At 36.0% G+C, this 15,773-nt stretch overlaps 1 pseudogene; it reads left to right on the forward strand.

Moving 5' to 3' along the window:
• The first annotated feature begins 693 nt into the window (after positions 1-693).
• Positions 694-811, forward strand: LOC147830660 (U2 spliceosomal RNA; annotated as a pseudogene).
• The last annotated feature ends 14,962 nt before the right edge of the window (positions 812-15,773 follow it).

A 15,773-nucleotide genomic window follows, 5' to 3' on the forward strand; every position in this document is an offset into this window, starting at 1 on the left:
AGTAAACAAATACTTTGAGTTATCATATAAATAGCCCAGCCTCCCTCTTATTTTTTAAAAGAAATTTTATTTTATTTTATCCCATTTCCCCCCTCAAGCCCCCTCCCCTCCCTATGTACAAAAGCTTTGTTTCCATTTTTCCTTCTATTTTCATAATAAGAAGCATCATATAAATCCATCTAAACAAGAAAGATGTGATGAAAGTGTGGGGGGATCAAATCCAGGGCCTACAAATAGAAGCTAGGAGGAAGGGAGAAAAAGAAAATGAGAAAGATAATAAAATGATGTTTCAAAAGGAAAGAAAAAGAAATGCCTTTTACAGAGATGGCATGCCCTGTGGTTGTCTCCAGAAGGTGACAATGAATAAACCAGAGTCATGGAAAAAAGTTTGGCAAACAGTAATTATTTAGTAAACATTGAAAGCAAATGAAAAAGTACTTTCCCATGTTACTTTCTTTAATTAACACAATGAGTAACTTGGACTTCAAGACAGTGGGCTAACCATGTAATATATTGAACCACCATCTGAGAGAAAATACTTTCCCGTTATTCAATTCACTATCACATTAACTCTCAGTAAAGGTTGAGGACAAACAACACATTATAAGGACTGGAACAATTGATGAAACAAGTATAACCTCCAAAATATTAACTTTGTCAAATATCCATTCCCGTATAAGTGAGAAATTTTTTATCGCTTCTCGGCCTTTTGGCTAAGATCAAGTGTAGTGAGAAATTTTTTCCTTGAGATTATTATAGACAGCTAAGTTAGATAGAAATTAACATGCAATCAGAGATGATTGGGCCTTCAAAGAAGTCAGCACAAAACAATAAAGACATCAGGATTGTGGCATCAGACATATAGGTGGGTGACCAGAACATCTGTACCCATACTTCCCTCCCTTCCCAAAAGTGCCTTTGATCCTTCCATGTATCCTTGTTATGTGATTCACTTCCTTACTGGATCAATATTAACTAAGTAACTATACTTGTAATCCTATAGGTTGAGTGTAGCTTGACCCATATTATACCCATGTTGTGATTTTGCTGTCTAAATTATTCCTGACAAAGGGCTTCAGTGGTCACCCACTCCAATCCCTCTTGGACATTCAGGAACTATTCTTCTTCTCCCTATTTCAAATAAAACTCTAACTTCCTCCTTTGATTCTCAACTTCATTCCTCAATGTTGTGAGACCACAAATTTGACACATCTAACAGGACAGGAGTAATATTTATCCACTCAACATGACAGCACCACATGCAAGACTCATTCACTGACTTACTGACTCCTCCAGTCTGTAAATATGCTGTCATGACTGTCATCTAGTTATCACCTCACCACTTATGTATACAACAATGTTTAACTTTTATTTTTCACTGCAGCCATCATAGTGATTTCATAGTAATAGTTGTGTGTTCAGTAGTTTTAAAAATGACATCAGAAGATTCAACCATTAATCGTTATTGAAGCAGAGAAAAAAATGTTAAAACGAGAATACTTGTGATCTAGCAAGAGCAAAGTTATAGGCCATTTTTTAAAAATAACTCAGAGCTTGTAGAAAATGTGAAGTTAATCCAGTTACATTTATCCTTTCTCCAGCAATCACTGGAGAGGAAAAGTGACTTGCTGAAGGTTATGTAGCAATAAAAGTGGAATGGTAGATTTATAACTGAGTCAAGCATTAGCTCTGCCCATAATCTTAACCTTTGGGTTCCCCAACACTGGGATTCTTCAGGAACTAAAATAACAAACTCTATTATTAAACACTAAGGTGTTTAGCTAGATCAGTCTCCTCATCTGCAATATGACTTTTTTAAAAAGTGTCTACCATGCTGGAGATCAAACCCAGGGCCTCCTCACACAAGTTAGGCAAGTGTTCCACCACTAAGTTACACCTTCCACATCTGCAGTATATGTCTTTATCAAAAACTTGGAGACAAATCATTGCAATTGAGTTATTCTACCATGATACCTTAAAGAGATGGCCAGTGATTTTCTGCTCCTGATAAGCTAAGAGTTCTTCAGGCTGCAAGTTCCTTCCTGAGATAAATCTGACACTCTGTTTCTTTTCTACAAATTATCTTTGGGCATCAGATAGAGTTGCTTTTCTATCTTATAAACAAACAAAAATATTACATAATACAAGGTCTAGAATTACTAACTCCTGGCTATCTTTTTTTACCGATACCATAACTTAAAATCTGAGAGTTTAAATGTTTTCTCCAAGATTACAAAGCCAGTAAGTGATGAAGCATTGTTTTGTTAAACTGGGAAAATTCAATCACTAGCTTCCTCAATAATGCATGAAAAATATTTCAAAATCTTAAACACATATTCTATACCTTTCCCACATACAGTCTTATTGGTAGGTGTGTGTAATAGTTTTTCCCAATGTCTTTAGGTAGGCCTGCTTAAAAAGTATTTAACATAGCTTTTCTAAGTCTAGTAGGTAGAAAGAAAAAAGACAAGTAATAATAAAACAATAACAATAAGTCTAACATTAACTGAGCATTTCCTACATCTAGATCAGTGGTGGCAGACCTATGGCACATGTGCTGCAGTTGGCTGTTTGTTATCACTGAAAGCTTTAAAAGGTTTCCCATCACTGATATAGATAATATTCTTATCTAAGCAATAAATATGCATTGACTAATTTAATTTTCACTGAAACTCTATGCTATAGCTATCTATGCTATAGCTGTCTTATAATTTATCTTGTATATTGGAAACTGAGGCACATAATAATTAAGTGATCTGCCCAAGATTACCCAAGAAGCCCCATTCTAAACTGGTAGTTTTAACCATAGCCCTACAGTATCTTATGTGTGTGTTCCTAAAATGTTTCAGTTTGTTTCGTTTCCAGTCTACATTATCAGGGGTATCTTCCCACTTCACCCACTGAGGCCTTAGGAAGACAATATCCACAACTGAAGGAAAGCTTCAGTAAAAAACTGACAAAAGGACTCAAGTTGAGCATGTGGGAAACAGTGACATGAGAAAAAGTATAGAAAGGAGTTTGTGAAACCCTATACAAAAAATGGGAATAATGATATTACCTGCTACCCATCATAAGTTTGCTATCCCTACCATCAGAGGTGAAAAGTAAGTAAGACAAGCAATGCCAAACACTGTAGTCCAGGATATGCTTTATAAACTTTAAAGTTTTTTTAACCTACATCATCATCATCATTTTCATCATCATCTTTACCATAATTAAACCCCTATTTACTTCCTAAATCTCATTATGTATTGCCTCAGAATTTTGTTACCCTTAAAATGTGACATCATTTCTATTCTGAGCCAAAATTCAGAGAAATGTCATGGATCTTTCAGACTTTGGTAAAATTACATAAACTGTTATGAAGGAATTATTCTTACTAGAATATTGACAGAAAACTTGCATGGTACTTGTCTTTTCTGGTACACAGTAGATGTTCAATAAATCATTGATTATGGTAACTTTTTACTTCCTTAAGGTGATGTAGAATCTGAAACAAGAGGTTTCCCAGCTAAAAACATGTGGCATTTAGAAATTAAGACAATTCGAGGAGAGTTCAATAAATAGCCTATTTTAAAACTTGAGAAAGAGGATATACAACTCATGGAAGGTATTCCAGTAATCTGAAGCTCCATTTCCATCCCTAGTCTGATGGAGTAAGAAGAAGGGAGGGCATGATCAAACTGGGAAGGGATGTGTGCTGAGAGTCATCCTGTGGCTGCTGAGAGCTTCAGAAAAAGAGACAACAAGGCTGAAGTGAGGTGCAATGAGCAGCCAGGGGTCAAATACCTCATGCTCACTCTCTGCTCTCCTTATCTCATGGATGCTGTCTAAGTAAATCAGCTTCTCATGATACAGAACTGGGCAGAAGAGGGCTAAAATGGATCTGGCAAGGCAAACAGAAGATATTCTACCCAGAGCCCATTTAAATATTATGTAACTATAATATCTATAGATATTATAGATATTATAGATAGATAGATATATGTTAGAAACACATGAATATACATGTGTTCATTAGCACATAAGATATATAGTTTTCTTTTATTACATTACATATTCTAATAACAGATTTCCTTTTAGTTTAACAGTCAAAGATGAGTTCATGTTTTTATCTTTTTTTCCCCACATTAAGTTTATTGGTACATTTTAGGTATAAAATACAGTTACATTCATCATTGGGATCTTGTACCATTACATGAGTCTCTTGGTTCTTTTTTTTTCCCCTTCCCTTGCCCTCCCTTCACCCCCTCAACCCTTCCCTATTTGCAAAGACCTTGTTTCCATTTTTTTCTCTTCTCATATTTTTTCCTTTCCCTTTTTTCACTTCCCCTTCCCCTCCCAATTACCCTGCTCTTTTAGACCTTTTCTTCCTGTTACACAATATCAGTTGTATATTTTTTGAATTACAATATTAAGATATAGGAGACATTACCACAGATTTTACAGAATTTAAAAAGATATAGAAAGCATATTACAAAAATCTTTTTTGAAATAAATTTGACAACTTCTAAGAAGTACCTTGGAAGACAAATTAATGAAACTAACTCTGGAAGAAATATAAAATTTGAATAGCACCTATTAAAGAAAGTATATTCCTAGCTTGAAAACCTACCTTTATGACAACAGCAGGCTCATAAACATTTTAACTGATAAATTATATCAAACAATTAAAGCACAAAAGAGAAGGAACACTTCTCCCCTCATTTTAGGAACTCAACATTGTGCCAATCCTAAAACTGGATAAAGATAATAGAAGAAAAAAGTATGAACATGGATAGAAATTTGTTTAACAAAACAAACTATTGGAAGTCAGATCTGGCAGGATGTAGAAAGTGGTTTTATTACAGGGATGGGAGTGTTGGTTCAGCATTGGAAGATCCACCCCCAAAAGTCATCATTTTAACAGAGGAAAGGAAAAAGCCATATGATCCTGTCACTAGTTGGAGAAAAAACATTGGACTAAATTCTACAACTGTTCATGGTAAAAGCTATCAGGAGACTAGAAGTAGAACAGAAACTTCTCAACAGATTAAAGACATGTACTCCACACTTTCAGCGAGAATGCCTTATATAAATGGAGAAGATACAATGCTTTCTCCTTAAGGTGGGGAACAAGGGCAGATATGCTTACTCTTTATCTGTCCATGAAACTTTGAAACCTAGTCCCCACCAAAATAGTCTGGCAATAAAATGACACAACTAGGATAGGACTGGCATGCCAGAAGCAAAATCTTTATATGTAGATGAAATGATCATCTACAGAGAAAATACTAAGAAATCTCTAGGAGCCCCTAGAACTTGTACTTGAATTTAGCAGGATTAGAAAACACAAGGTATATATAAAAATTCAGGTCTGTGTATACTTGCTATAAATGAAGAATTGGATATTGAAATTTAAAAGATATGTAGGAGTACAAAGGACCTAGAAAAGTTAAAAACAAAAACAAAAACAGTGTTGGAAGATGTTTAGTACCTAATTTTAAGACTTCTTCTAAAGCTATAGTAATCAAGGCAGTGTTGGTGTAAGGAAAGATTTATAGATCATTGGAATAAAACAGAGAATCTAGAAATAGAACCATACATATATGGTCCACTGAGTTTTGAAAGATTATTTAACATTAGCATTTTATAGAATATAAACTCAATTCAAGAGCCGAGGAAGAGATAGTGTTTTCAGCAAATGGCACTAGAACACCTGGTATCCATATATAAAAAATTAACCTCAACCTTTTTTTTCCATACATGAAAATAACTTGAAGGGATCTATGAACCTAAATAAGAAAGCCAAAAGTATAAAACTTTAAGAAGAAATTATAAGGGAAAATGTTTATGAATTCAGCGTAGGCAAGAACTACCTAGGATACAAAAAACATGATGTATAAAAGAAAAACATTGATAAATGAGATTTCATCAAAATTTAGAACTTTAAATGATAACATTAAAATGAAAAGAAGTCCTTAAACAGACCATATTTACAATGCATATAACCTATGAGCAGCATATATAAAGAATTCTTAGAGCTCATTAATAGACAACCCAATTAAAATGTAGACATAAGAAGATGATAAATAGCCAGTATAGCACAAGGAATGGTGTGCAACTCTACAATCAGAAAAATGCTAATCAGTACAATAATAATATTGAATTATACACTCATTAGGGAGATGAAGTCAAAAGTTTTAAAAGCCTTGTCATGACTTTTTCTTTCTGTTGGATTCTCCCCCTTTGCATTTAATTTGTCATGCCCAATGGATTCATTCTGCTGGGTTTCCTGGGCTTGTGATCCTCATTGTCTTTTCCTAGGGTATTGTCTAAAATTTTTTTGGAGTGCCAGTTTGATATTCATGAAGTTCCTGAGGTGCTCTTTATCATGAAAGTATCTTATTTCTCCATCAATTTTGAAAGATAATTTTGCAGGGTACATCAATCTGGGTTGGAGGCTGTTTCCTTTAGGGTTTGAAATACATCACTCCAAGCTCTTCTTGCCTTGAGGGTTTGCATTGAGAAGTCTGCTGTGATTCTGATGGGCTTTCCTTTGTATGTGATTTGTTTCTTTTCTCTCACTGCTTGTAGAATTTTGTTCTTCTGTTGGATTTCTGGAATCCTAACTATTATATGCCTATGTGTAGATCATTTTTGATTAAGGCTAGCTGGAGTCCTATATGTCTCACTTATCTGTATGTCAAGTTCTTTTCCCCTCCTTGGGAAGTTTTCTGCCATCACTTCTGTGAACAGTTTTTTTATGTCATCTGCACTCCCTCCTCTTTCTTCATTGACTGCAATCAGTCTTATGTTATTCTTCTCTGCATTGTCTAGTAGCTGCTGGATTGATTTCTCATGCTCCCTTAAAATTTTAAAGCAATTTTTCTTTTCCTCCTCACTAATTGCAATCTTATCTTCTATAAGTGAAATTCTTTCCTCACATTGGTTTATTCTGCTGCACAGACTTTCGATGGAGTTTTTAGTCTCTTGGCAATCTGTTTGTATCTCTTTTATGGATTCCATTTGTTTCCTATGTCGGGATTCCATCATGTTCCTTGGATCCTCTATTTTTTTATCTGTGTCCTCTCTAAATTTATTAATCATGTCTTGCACCATGACCAAAATCTTTGCTGTTATCTGAGTAATTATTTCTGACTTCATTTTTCCCAGATCCTCTTTTGTTGCCAGTTCAGAGAGTCCAGGTGGTTGAGTATCAGAGTGTTCCATCTCATTTCCCTTTGGGGTTGCTGTAGGTGATCTGAAAGTCTGTTTTTGAGGCTTGCTTATGTGTTTTCTCATTTCCACAATGCAGGGGGTGCTTCTGGTGCCCACATGGCTCACCTTCTCTGCCCTAGGAGCTTGGGATGGCAGCAGGGGAGCTTCCTTCCAAGTTCTGGGACCAGCTCAGCTTCTCTGCCCTAGAAGCTTGGGATGGCAGTGAGGGAGCTTCCTTCTAGGTGCTGGGACCGGCTCACCTTCTCTGCCCTAGGAACTTGGGATGGTAGCGGGGGAGCTTCCTTCCAGGTGCTGGGACTGGCTGAGCTTCTCTGCCCTAGGAGCCTGGGATGGAGGTGAGGAGCTTCCTTCTGTGTGCTGGGACAGGCTGAGCTTCTCTGCCCTAGGAGCCTGGGATGGTGGTGGGGGAGCTTCCTTCTGGGTGCTGGGACTTGCTGAGCTTCTCTGCCCTAGGAGCCTGAGGTGGAGATGGGGAGCTTCCTCCCGGGCACTGGGACCACCTCACCTCATGTTTTTATCTTTGATGGCAAGGATTCATCCTTTGTTGTATCTCAGTTTTCATTGCCCTTCAATATGTGCTTAGTTCAAAGTAGTTGCTCTTTGACTGGTTATTAAAATGAATTGAGTTAAATGTTTATAGAGGCTACCTTTTCATTAAACAATGAATTTCACTCCTATATGACTTTATATTTGGAATTCAGCATGGTGGACAGTTCCTAAGGCATGGAAGGGTGCTAATTTCTGTCATCTGATTTCTACTTTAAATCTAGGAACACTGTAGGTGCTCCCTATGGGCTTGTTGTAGAACTGGTTAATAAAGAGAAAGAGAAAAAGAAAGAAAAAAGTTGGGCTGAGAAAATGTTATATTATTTCTTCCTACTTACCCATTTTTACCCCACGTATGAATTTATATGGATACCCTTTGGGTGCATGTGTGAGACCATGCACTGATAAAGTACATTGCATTAATAGTTAAATGCTTTACCAATATGAATTCTTAGGGATATTCTCTATCAGCTGATTTCAGGGCAACCAAAAAATTAAAGAAAATTAAGTAGAAATTTATGTAAAGAAACCAGTCATTTTGCTGTGTTCTTTTTCACAGGGTTAAAATACTATTTCCTATTTAAATATCAAAAAAGTATTTCAAGTACTGAGCTCATTCTGGGCCAATCTCCCAATCTATGGGTGGAATGACCAAATCTGGCTTTTCTCTCAATGAAAAATTATTAATGGAGGAGTTTTAGAAATCATTTCCTTGTGAAATATGAATCTGTCTCTTTGAATAAAAGCATTTGGACAGGCAGCCTAGGAAGTACTAATACAAGGTAACAATCTATCTCTACTACTGAACTTTATTTGACTGTGAGAAAAACAGTATAAAATTCTATTATGGCACATCAGAAAGTCCTGCCTCCACTCAGGCCTTTGTATTTCTTTTACAGAAATCCTCATCAATCACTGACCATATCTTACACCTTCCTTACAGCCATAGTTAGACGGAAGCTGTGTTATACTCTGAATGGCTTTGCTTCTCAGATGTAAAGCAGAATTTATGTTTACTATTCTTCAGACACCCACACTTTCCTTCTGCAAGATAAACCTTATAACTGCTTTAAATCATCCCCTCTCTTCATGTGATTACTGAGAGAATGGCAGATTTACAGTTCTAAGACCATCTGTGCCAAGAAAAGAAGATGGTTTTTTCTTAATAGATGAGATGGCATTGTTTTATTGTCACTTTTATAATCTTACTTATCTGCACGAAGGAACACTTCATGTTTGACCTGTAGGTATTCACTTTGCACAATGAGAATCTTCTCTACTTTCTTACTTTCCCCTCTGAGACCAATGAAGCAGTCCCACCTTTACACCAAACCAGGGTTTCTCAGACTAGGTACTAATGACATTTGGCAATTAGCATTTGATAACTCTTTGTTATAAAAGGATACCCTGTGCAAAAGAAGATGTTTAGCCCTCACTTTTGCATGCTAGATGCCAGGGCCAACCTCCTGTGACAATCAAAAAGGTCAAATGACATTTTATGAAATGTGCTCTGAGAGGCAAATTATACCCACTTGAGGATTTCTGTGAAAGTACTCCATACCTACCTAGCAAATTGGGTAAAAGAAATTAAAGTCAAGGTAAGTCCACTAAAAACTTCAAGAGAGTTTACTTTAATCCATCCACCCATCCATTCATCCATCCATTCATCCATCCATTCATCGGCACATTCTATCACAGACTCATTCTTTCCTGAGCATTTAGGGATTCAATTGTAGATCTTGCCATCAGTAGATAACATTCTTATGGAAAGTTGGTTTTGGAGTTTTTGAGTGGCATAATTATTCACTAAATCCTTGAAAAGAATTGGTCAGTAAGTCCAGGATAGTAAAAATCAAATAAACCTAAAACCCTGACTTATGAACTCATGAAATCTGGGGAAAATATTCACAGCACTTATAGTCATCAAAATTTTATTTTATGTATTAAAGTCAGAAACAGACAAGATGCAGTAAGAAGTTTTAGGGTGCTGATGCCTCATAAGGTACCTAATGTTTCAAATGCTCAACCTACCTTAAAAAATACATTTTAGTAAACAAAGATTTGAACATATTTCCTGAGATACTTGAAGTAAATTACAGCTAACGCCTGAATTATAATTTTTATTTGCTTGATATGTGTCTATAATCTCAAGTTTTTCTACAATGACTGTGCATTTCTTTTATAAGTAAAAATAAGCTTTTAAAAAAGGAAGTTAATTAAAAACTGTTTCCCATAAATTTGGAGTTAAGCCCAATGCAATGAACACCTTACAGTAACTTTCAGCCTCCTAGGGGATTATTTACAGCCAGCTACTGAGTACCCCTAGAGAGCAAGGAAGTAAAGTTGACAGAGCAGCATTTTCCAAATTGCTTCTGAACATACAAAACAGCATCAGGTCTTTGAAGACCAAGCCTGCAGTCTCTGCCCAGGGAATAACAGGTCCATGTTAACAAAGTCCTCTCTCTGAAGTCTTCCTCGATTCTCCCCCAAGTGATTTCTGCTGTGGAAGCTGAAGCCCCTAATATCCACATGCCCAGACCTCTGGAAGGTCACATTTGCATTGGCTGGAAGGGCAGTCCAGGTGGTGCTGCCCAAGGATACTGTCTGGTTTTGCTCGCTTGCTTAATTATAGATTCTTCCCCTCCCAGCACTCCTTCCTGGTCATCTCCTGCTGTGTGCTGCTTGGGATTTTAGCTAGTAATAGAAGAGGAAATACAAAACAGGAGATCAAGCTACATATCTGTGAAAAAGAACTTATAGATCTATCCAAGTTGCTTGTAGGATACAAATTTAAAGAAAAAAGCTTGCTCAGAGGGAAATTATCTCCTGAAGACATGAAAAAGCTCTTTCGAGGTACTGTATTGTCAGAAGCACTGGCTTGAGTGTCATATTGTCCTGGGTTCCAATTCCTGCTCTGTCAGCTATGAGCTTTGGGACTACAGGGTAACCCCAATAGGCTTTAGAAGTCCAGTTTCCCTGTTTTGAGTTGTGGACTTAATAAAACCTATCATAATATACAGATTAAATAACTACTACAGTGATAACTCAATTGCTGAATGGCCCTGAGCTCGAACTTTCCACTACTTGAACAGAACTACTCAACAAAATTATTAAAAAAAAAAAAAAAAAAAAAAACCTGCTCAGGATTCATAACTTTGCTCAACAGTCAAACTGATAATCCAACTTGAGAAAACCTGTACTGCCAAGGGTGAGTCATGTGTCACATCTTACGTGACACAAAGGGGTGACCGTTCGATCTAAGCACTGCTCTCACCCAGACAGCATATAGTGCTTGTGTTAGTGCGTTAAAACATTCATCATTGTATTTTTTCTCTTTTTACACATTAATAAAAAATAAAATAAAGTGTATCTCAGATTGAGGGTAATTTCCAAATTATTCATTAATTCATTCCAACATATTGTTGATGCCTAGTATGTGCCAGAAACTTTGCTACAAGTTGATTACAACATGGGCAACTATAGTAAACACAGTCTTTTCCCTTATGGAATATCCAATCTAATTAGAAATCTTTATATTTAGCAACTATGCACATAAATAAGTGTACAATTGTAACAGTGATATGCACCACAAAGCAGAAGTTCCTAGAGGCAGTCTGAGAATAGGAAAGGCTAGGTGAAGATCATAAATTTGGAATCTGGGGGATAGAAATTAACCAGGTGAAGAAGAAAAGAAAAGCATTCTACATGGATTAAACAATAGGGCAAATCACTCTCCCATGTAATTTCTGCTGCAGCAGCTTAAGCCTGTAGCACCCCCATCTCCAGTCTCTCATGGGGTTCCCTGAGATCACAAAGCTAAAAGCTAACACAGTTGGAACATGGGAGTCTCACATATCAATCTCCTTGAAAACTTAGTACCTAGCACAGTGCCTAGGGCACAGATGTCAATAAAAGATTTACTGAATGAAAAAGCAAGATCTCTAAGTGTTCTGTGAGTGTTGCTCATAGCAATACAGTTTTAGGCAAATCACTCTGTGTAAGCAGTGGTGTCCTAGTATGTAGGCTATTAATGTTTGTAATATCGATGTATCCAGACTACTTGGGAGATCATACAAGACAATGTTCATGAAAGAATTTGTCTTATAAAGAGCTGTGCAAACATCACTTAAGTCTCCCACAATTACTTATTTAGTGATAAATATCACTAGAAGTCAAGCCTTTCAGACACAGCAGGCAAATACCTTGATTCATAACATCCAACAAAGTACCTGGACCAAAGTAGATGCTCAACAAATATCTATTTATTTAAATATTTATTTTAGATATTTTGATACAGATTGTGCATTAACTTTTCAAAGTCTGTACAATTGTATGTGCATATTCATCACTGACTTAGGGTCCATGTTGTTTCTGTCCAAGACATTAAAATACAAGATGTCAGGAGCAATATCAAGCCAAAAATGTGTTCAGAGTCTTACTGATTGTACTCTCTGTACTCTGAACTCTCTGTGCTGTTAACTGGCCTGAAAAGTTCCTGAGCAAAGGCAGTGTTTCTAGCAGTTGGGCCCATCCCTTATCTAACTCAATTTATTTCTGACAAATATGAGTGGGGCACAGAAAGGAGTGTGAGATTTATCTTATAATTTACTGAAATATTATATTGATCCGTTTTCTTTTGCTAATATCGCCATACCACAGGCAGAGTAACTTAGATAGAAGAGAGGATTATTTTGGCTCATTGTTCTTGTCTAAGATCAGTGAGCCACATCTGGTGATGGCCTTGCTGGGAGAGACCCAAAAAGGCACAGGGAACAATATAGCAAGAAGTGGAGAAAGTACATATGTGTGTTTTGCTCTCTCTCTCTCTCTCTCTCTCTCGTCATATAGCCACCAGTTTTCAACCATGGGGGCTGCACCCTGATCATCTTAACTAAACTTAATTATTTCCCAAAGGTTCTACCTCTGAACACTATAGTTGAATTAAGTATCTACCCTTTTCATATCACTTTTCACAATGGGAATTGAACTCTAATGCGAATTTCAGAAAGGACAAACCAAACCAAATATTAATATGGCCACCTCAGTGTTTCAAAAGCAATAAAGCACAGTAAGTGTTGGAAGAGGCAATCTGTCTAGGAATTGTGTAGCCCTACAAATTTTGTAGTATATGCTAAGATTGTAAGGCCCTGACCTCTCTTTCTCTGGATCACTTTTCAGGATTGTGCTTATAGAAAGCAACTTTAAAACATTAGTTAATGTCACTCCCTCACCTTATCCTACTCCAGAAAGAGAGCAGGCTTGCTTCCCCTTACTATGAAAGTGGTAAATTCCAGAACCCAGAGATCCTCTCTGTAATACACCCTGCTCTGTATGAAGGTATCCATCACAGACCTTTTGAGTTAACACCTTAGACTTGGCACAGTAGAGGGGGAAACAACACAAAGAAATGTGAAGTTCTGGTTACTGTTTTTGCTGTAACAATATCCTTTGTCTTCAACCAGATGTCTCATAACTTCACCCAAGGTCCATGACACTAAGGGAGACTAAGTTGTTAGCTTTTAAGTAGTCAGAACTCTTTCACCATTTTGGACACTTGATAATATTTTGGCATTAGAATCTTATATATCTAGGTCTACCCTTCCATTTAACTTTTGGAGCTTTAGTCTTGCCTTTTGAACTCTGAGATCATGGCTCCAACCCAAGTACTGAACAAGAATTGTATTCATTCAGTTGTAACCAAATAAGTCTAACTACAAAATCATACTAACAATAAACAATACAAAATAAAGCAATCACAAACTTACTGAAAGGATTGAGGAAAATTTACAGACTCTAAAATAGTGAATCAAGTCATAGGAAAGTCAGAAATAAACTAGTTCTGGAATCTAAGAGAGAGGAAGTCATTGACCATCTCTATAGTTACTGTGAATGAGGCAGCTCCAATTACCTCTGTCTGTATGCTCAAGACTCAAATTCCTAGAAGAGGAACATTGGTTAGGTGAGCTTGAGTCATGTATTTTATTTTATTTTGTCTTTGGTCAAGGTTGTATGATAGGGATAGAAAGAGGGGCAAGTATATTACTAAATACTTGGACTGGTTGGAATAGCAAAGACCTAAAGAAAAAACAAAAGCACAGATACTTGACATATGTGATTCCTGGCATCTATATGAAGTAAGCATTACTAGCTTGTTCTTAAATGTTGTCATTATTGAAATAATGAAAATTTTGTTACAAAGCTGTTACTTTATTTTTTTTTTGGTACTGGGGATGGAACTCAGGACCTTGCACTTTCGAGGCAGGCAGCAGTGCTGTTACTGATAATATAAGCTCAATAGTAAATGTTTTCCACTGTTGAAAAATATGGGGAGTATATATATCATAGATGCTAGTTTAAGAAATACTAGATTTTGGTCCATGTTAAATTAATGCTGGTCTAGCAACTGGTGAATGTGAAGGCCCACGCTGACAGTTTGTCTTCAATTTGATAAGAAAATGAAGAATGGATCAATGGTTAGGAATATAGACACTGTCTTCTTCTAATCTTATCCCATTTACTTCTAAATTAGTTGACTCTTGGAAATTAAATAATCTTTCTACATATCAGTTTCCTCACATTTAACTCAAAAAGTTAATTGAAGTAGACAATCCATTTAAAGAATGAGCTCAGTGCCAGGTATGTAGCTCAGTGGTAGAGCATTTGCCTAGCAGGTATGAAGTTAGGTTCAATCCCCAGCACTGTAGAAAAAAAATGAACATAGTTCCTGAGGGCCCACAAGTGTTCAATAAATATTAACTGTAGTTATTTTTCAGTGAGCTCCAGAAGTTTACATCTTCACTTTTTTACCTTCCAGACCACACTATATAAATGAGATAGATCTGCAAACTCAGGCATCATTTCTTATTGGACATTTTTATAAACAAAAATAGACAATCCTGAAAATTTGGCATGCTGATGATAAAGATTCAATCTAACAATACATTTTTCAGAGAAAAAAGAATTAATCAAAGAGTACAAAATTTCAGTGAGACAGGAGAAATAAATTCAAGAGATCTATTGTACATCATGTTGACTACAGTAAACAATAATATATTGTGTACTTAAAATTGCTGAAAGAGTAAATTTTCAGGGGTCTCAAAACAACAAAGTGTGTGAGGTAATATATATGCTAATTGGCTTCATTTAGTCCTTCAAAATGCAAATATATACATATCAAAACAATTATGTTGTATATCATAAACACATACCATTTTTATTTGTAAATTAAAAGATTTTTTAAAAACCTGATAAGACTATAAATTTGCTTGCATAGAAAAAGAACACTTAAAGAGATATTTTATTGTTTGGTAATAAAACTCCTCTTTCATTGTTATTTCAGTGTGTAATTTACCTATATAGTACCTTTTGATCTTGTGTGTATACATTCTAATCATTAATTGTTTCAACTTAGTTATTTGTCCCCTTTGTCTTAGAAATTGCTCTTTTTTTTTCACTTAAACTTTAGATTTCAAGCATTTGTTTTACATAATCACTTTTGAGGAAGTAAAAAGGTCCATTCATTTCTATTTAATTCTAAAAGATATATAAAACATAGTACTGTGTTACCCTCATATTTTCAGAGTATGGTTATGTAAATGTGATCCATGAACAAGTATTTACTGATCTTGTAGGCATTGACACTGAAGTAGAAGAGGACTTAAGAATTACAAGACGTGTCAGTTTATTGATTTGTAACATCTCTTCCCAATTATACCTATGCCTTCTCAAAGATGCGTAAAAGGAGAGATATGCCAAACTATTAGTTGCATAATAGTTGCTGATCTCAAATGCTACTCATTCATTTCCACCTCTCATTATTTGGCTCTTGCTTTGGAATTACTAAATCCTCTCAACCTGGATCCAAACAAACCTGAACCCAAATTCTATCTTCACCACTTACTCTCTGTTATTTCACTCTTCTGTTAATGTTGCTGAGCTCTAGTGCTCTGGGATCTTGGCCTTTTACTTCTTTTGAGTTCTTGGGAAATTGTGTTTCTATATTTGTG

This window comes from Heterocephalus glaber, unplaced genomic scaffold, assembly GCF_053883595.1.
Source record: "Heterocephalus glaber isolate CG9 unplaced genomic scaffold, H.glaber_assembly_v1.0 deba00000071, whole genome shotgun sequence".
NCBI classification, from domain to species: Eukaryota; Metazoa; Chordata; class Mammalia; order Rodentia; family Bathyergidae; genus Heterocephalus; species Heterocephalus glaber.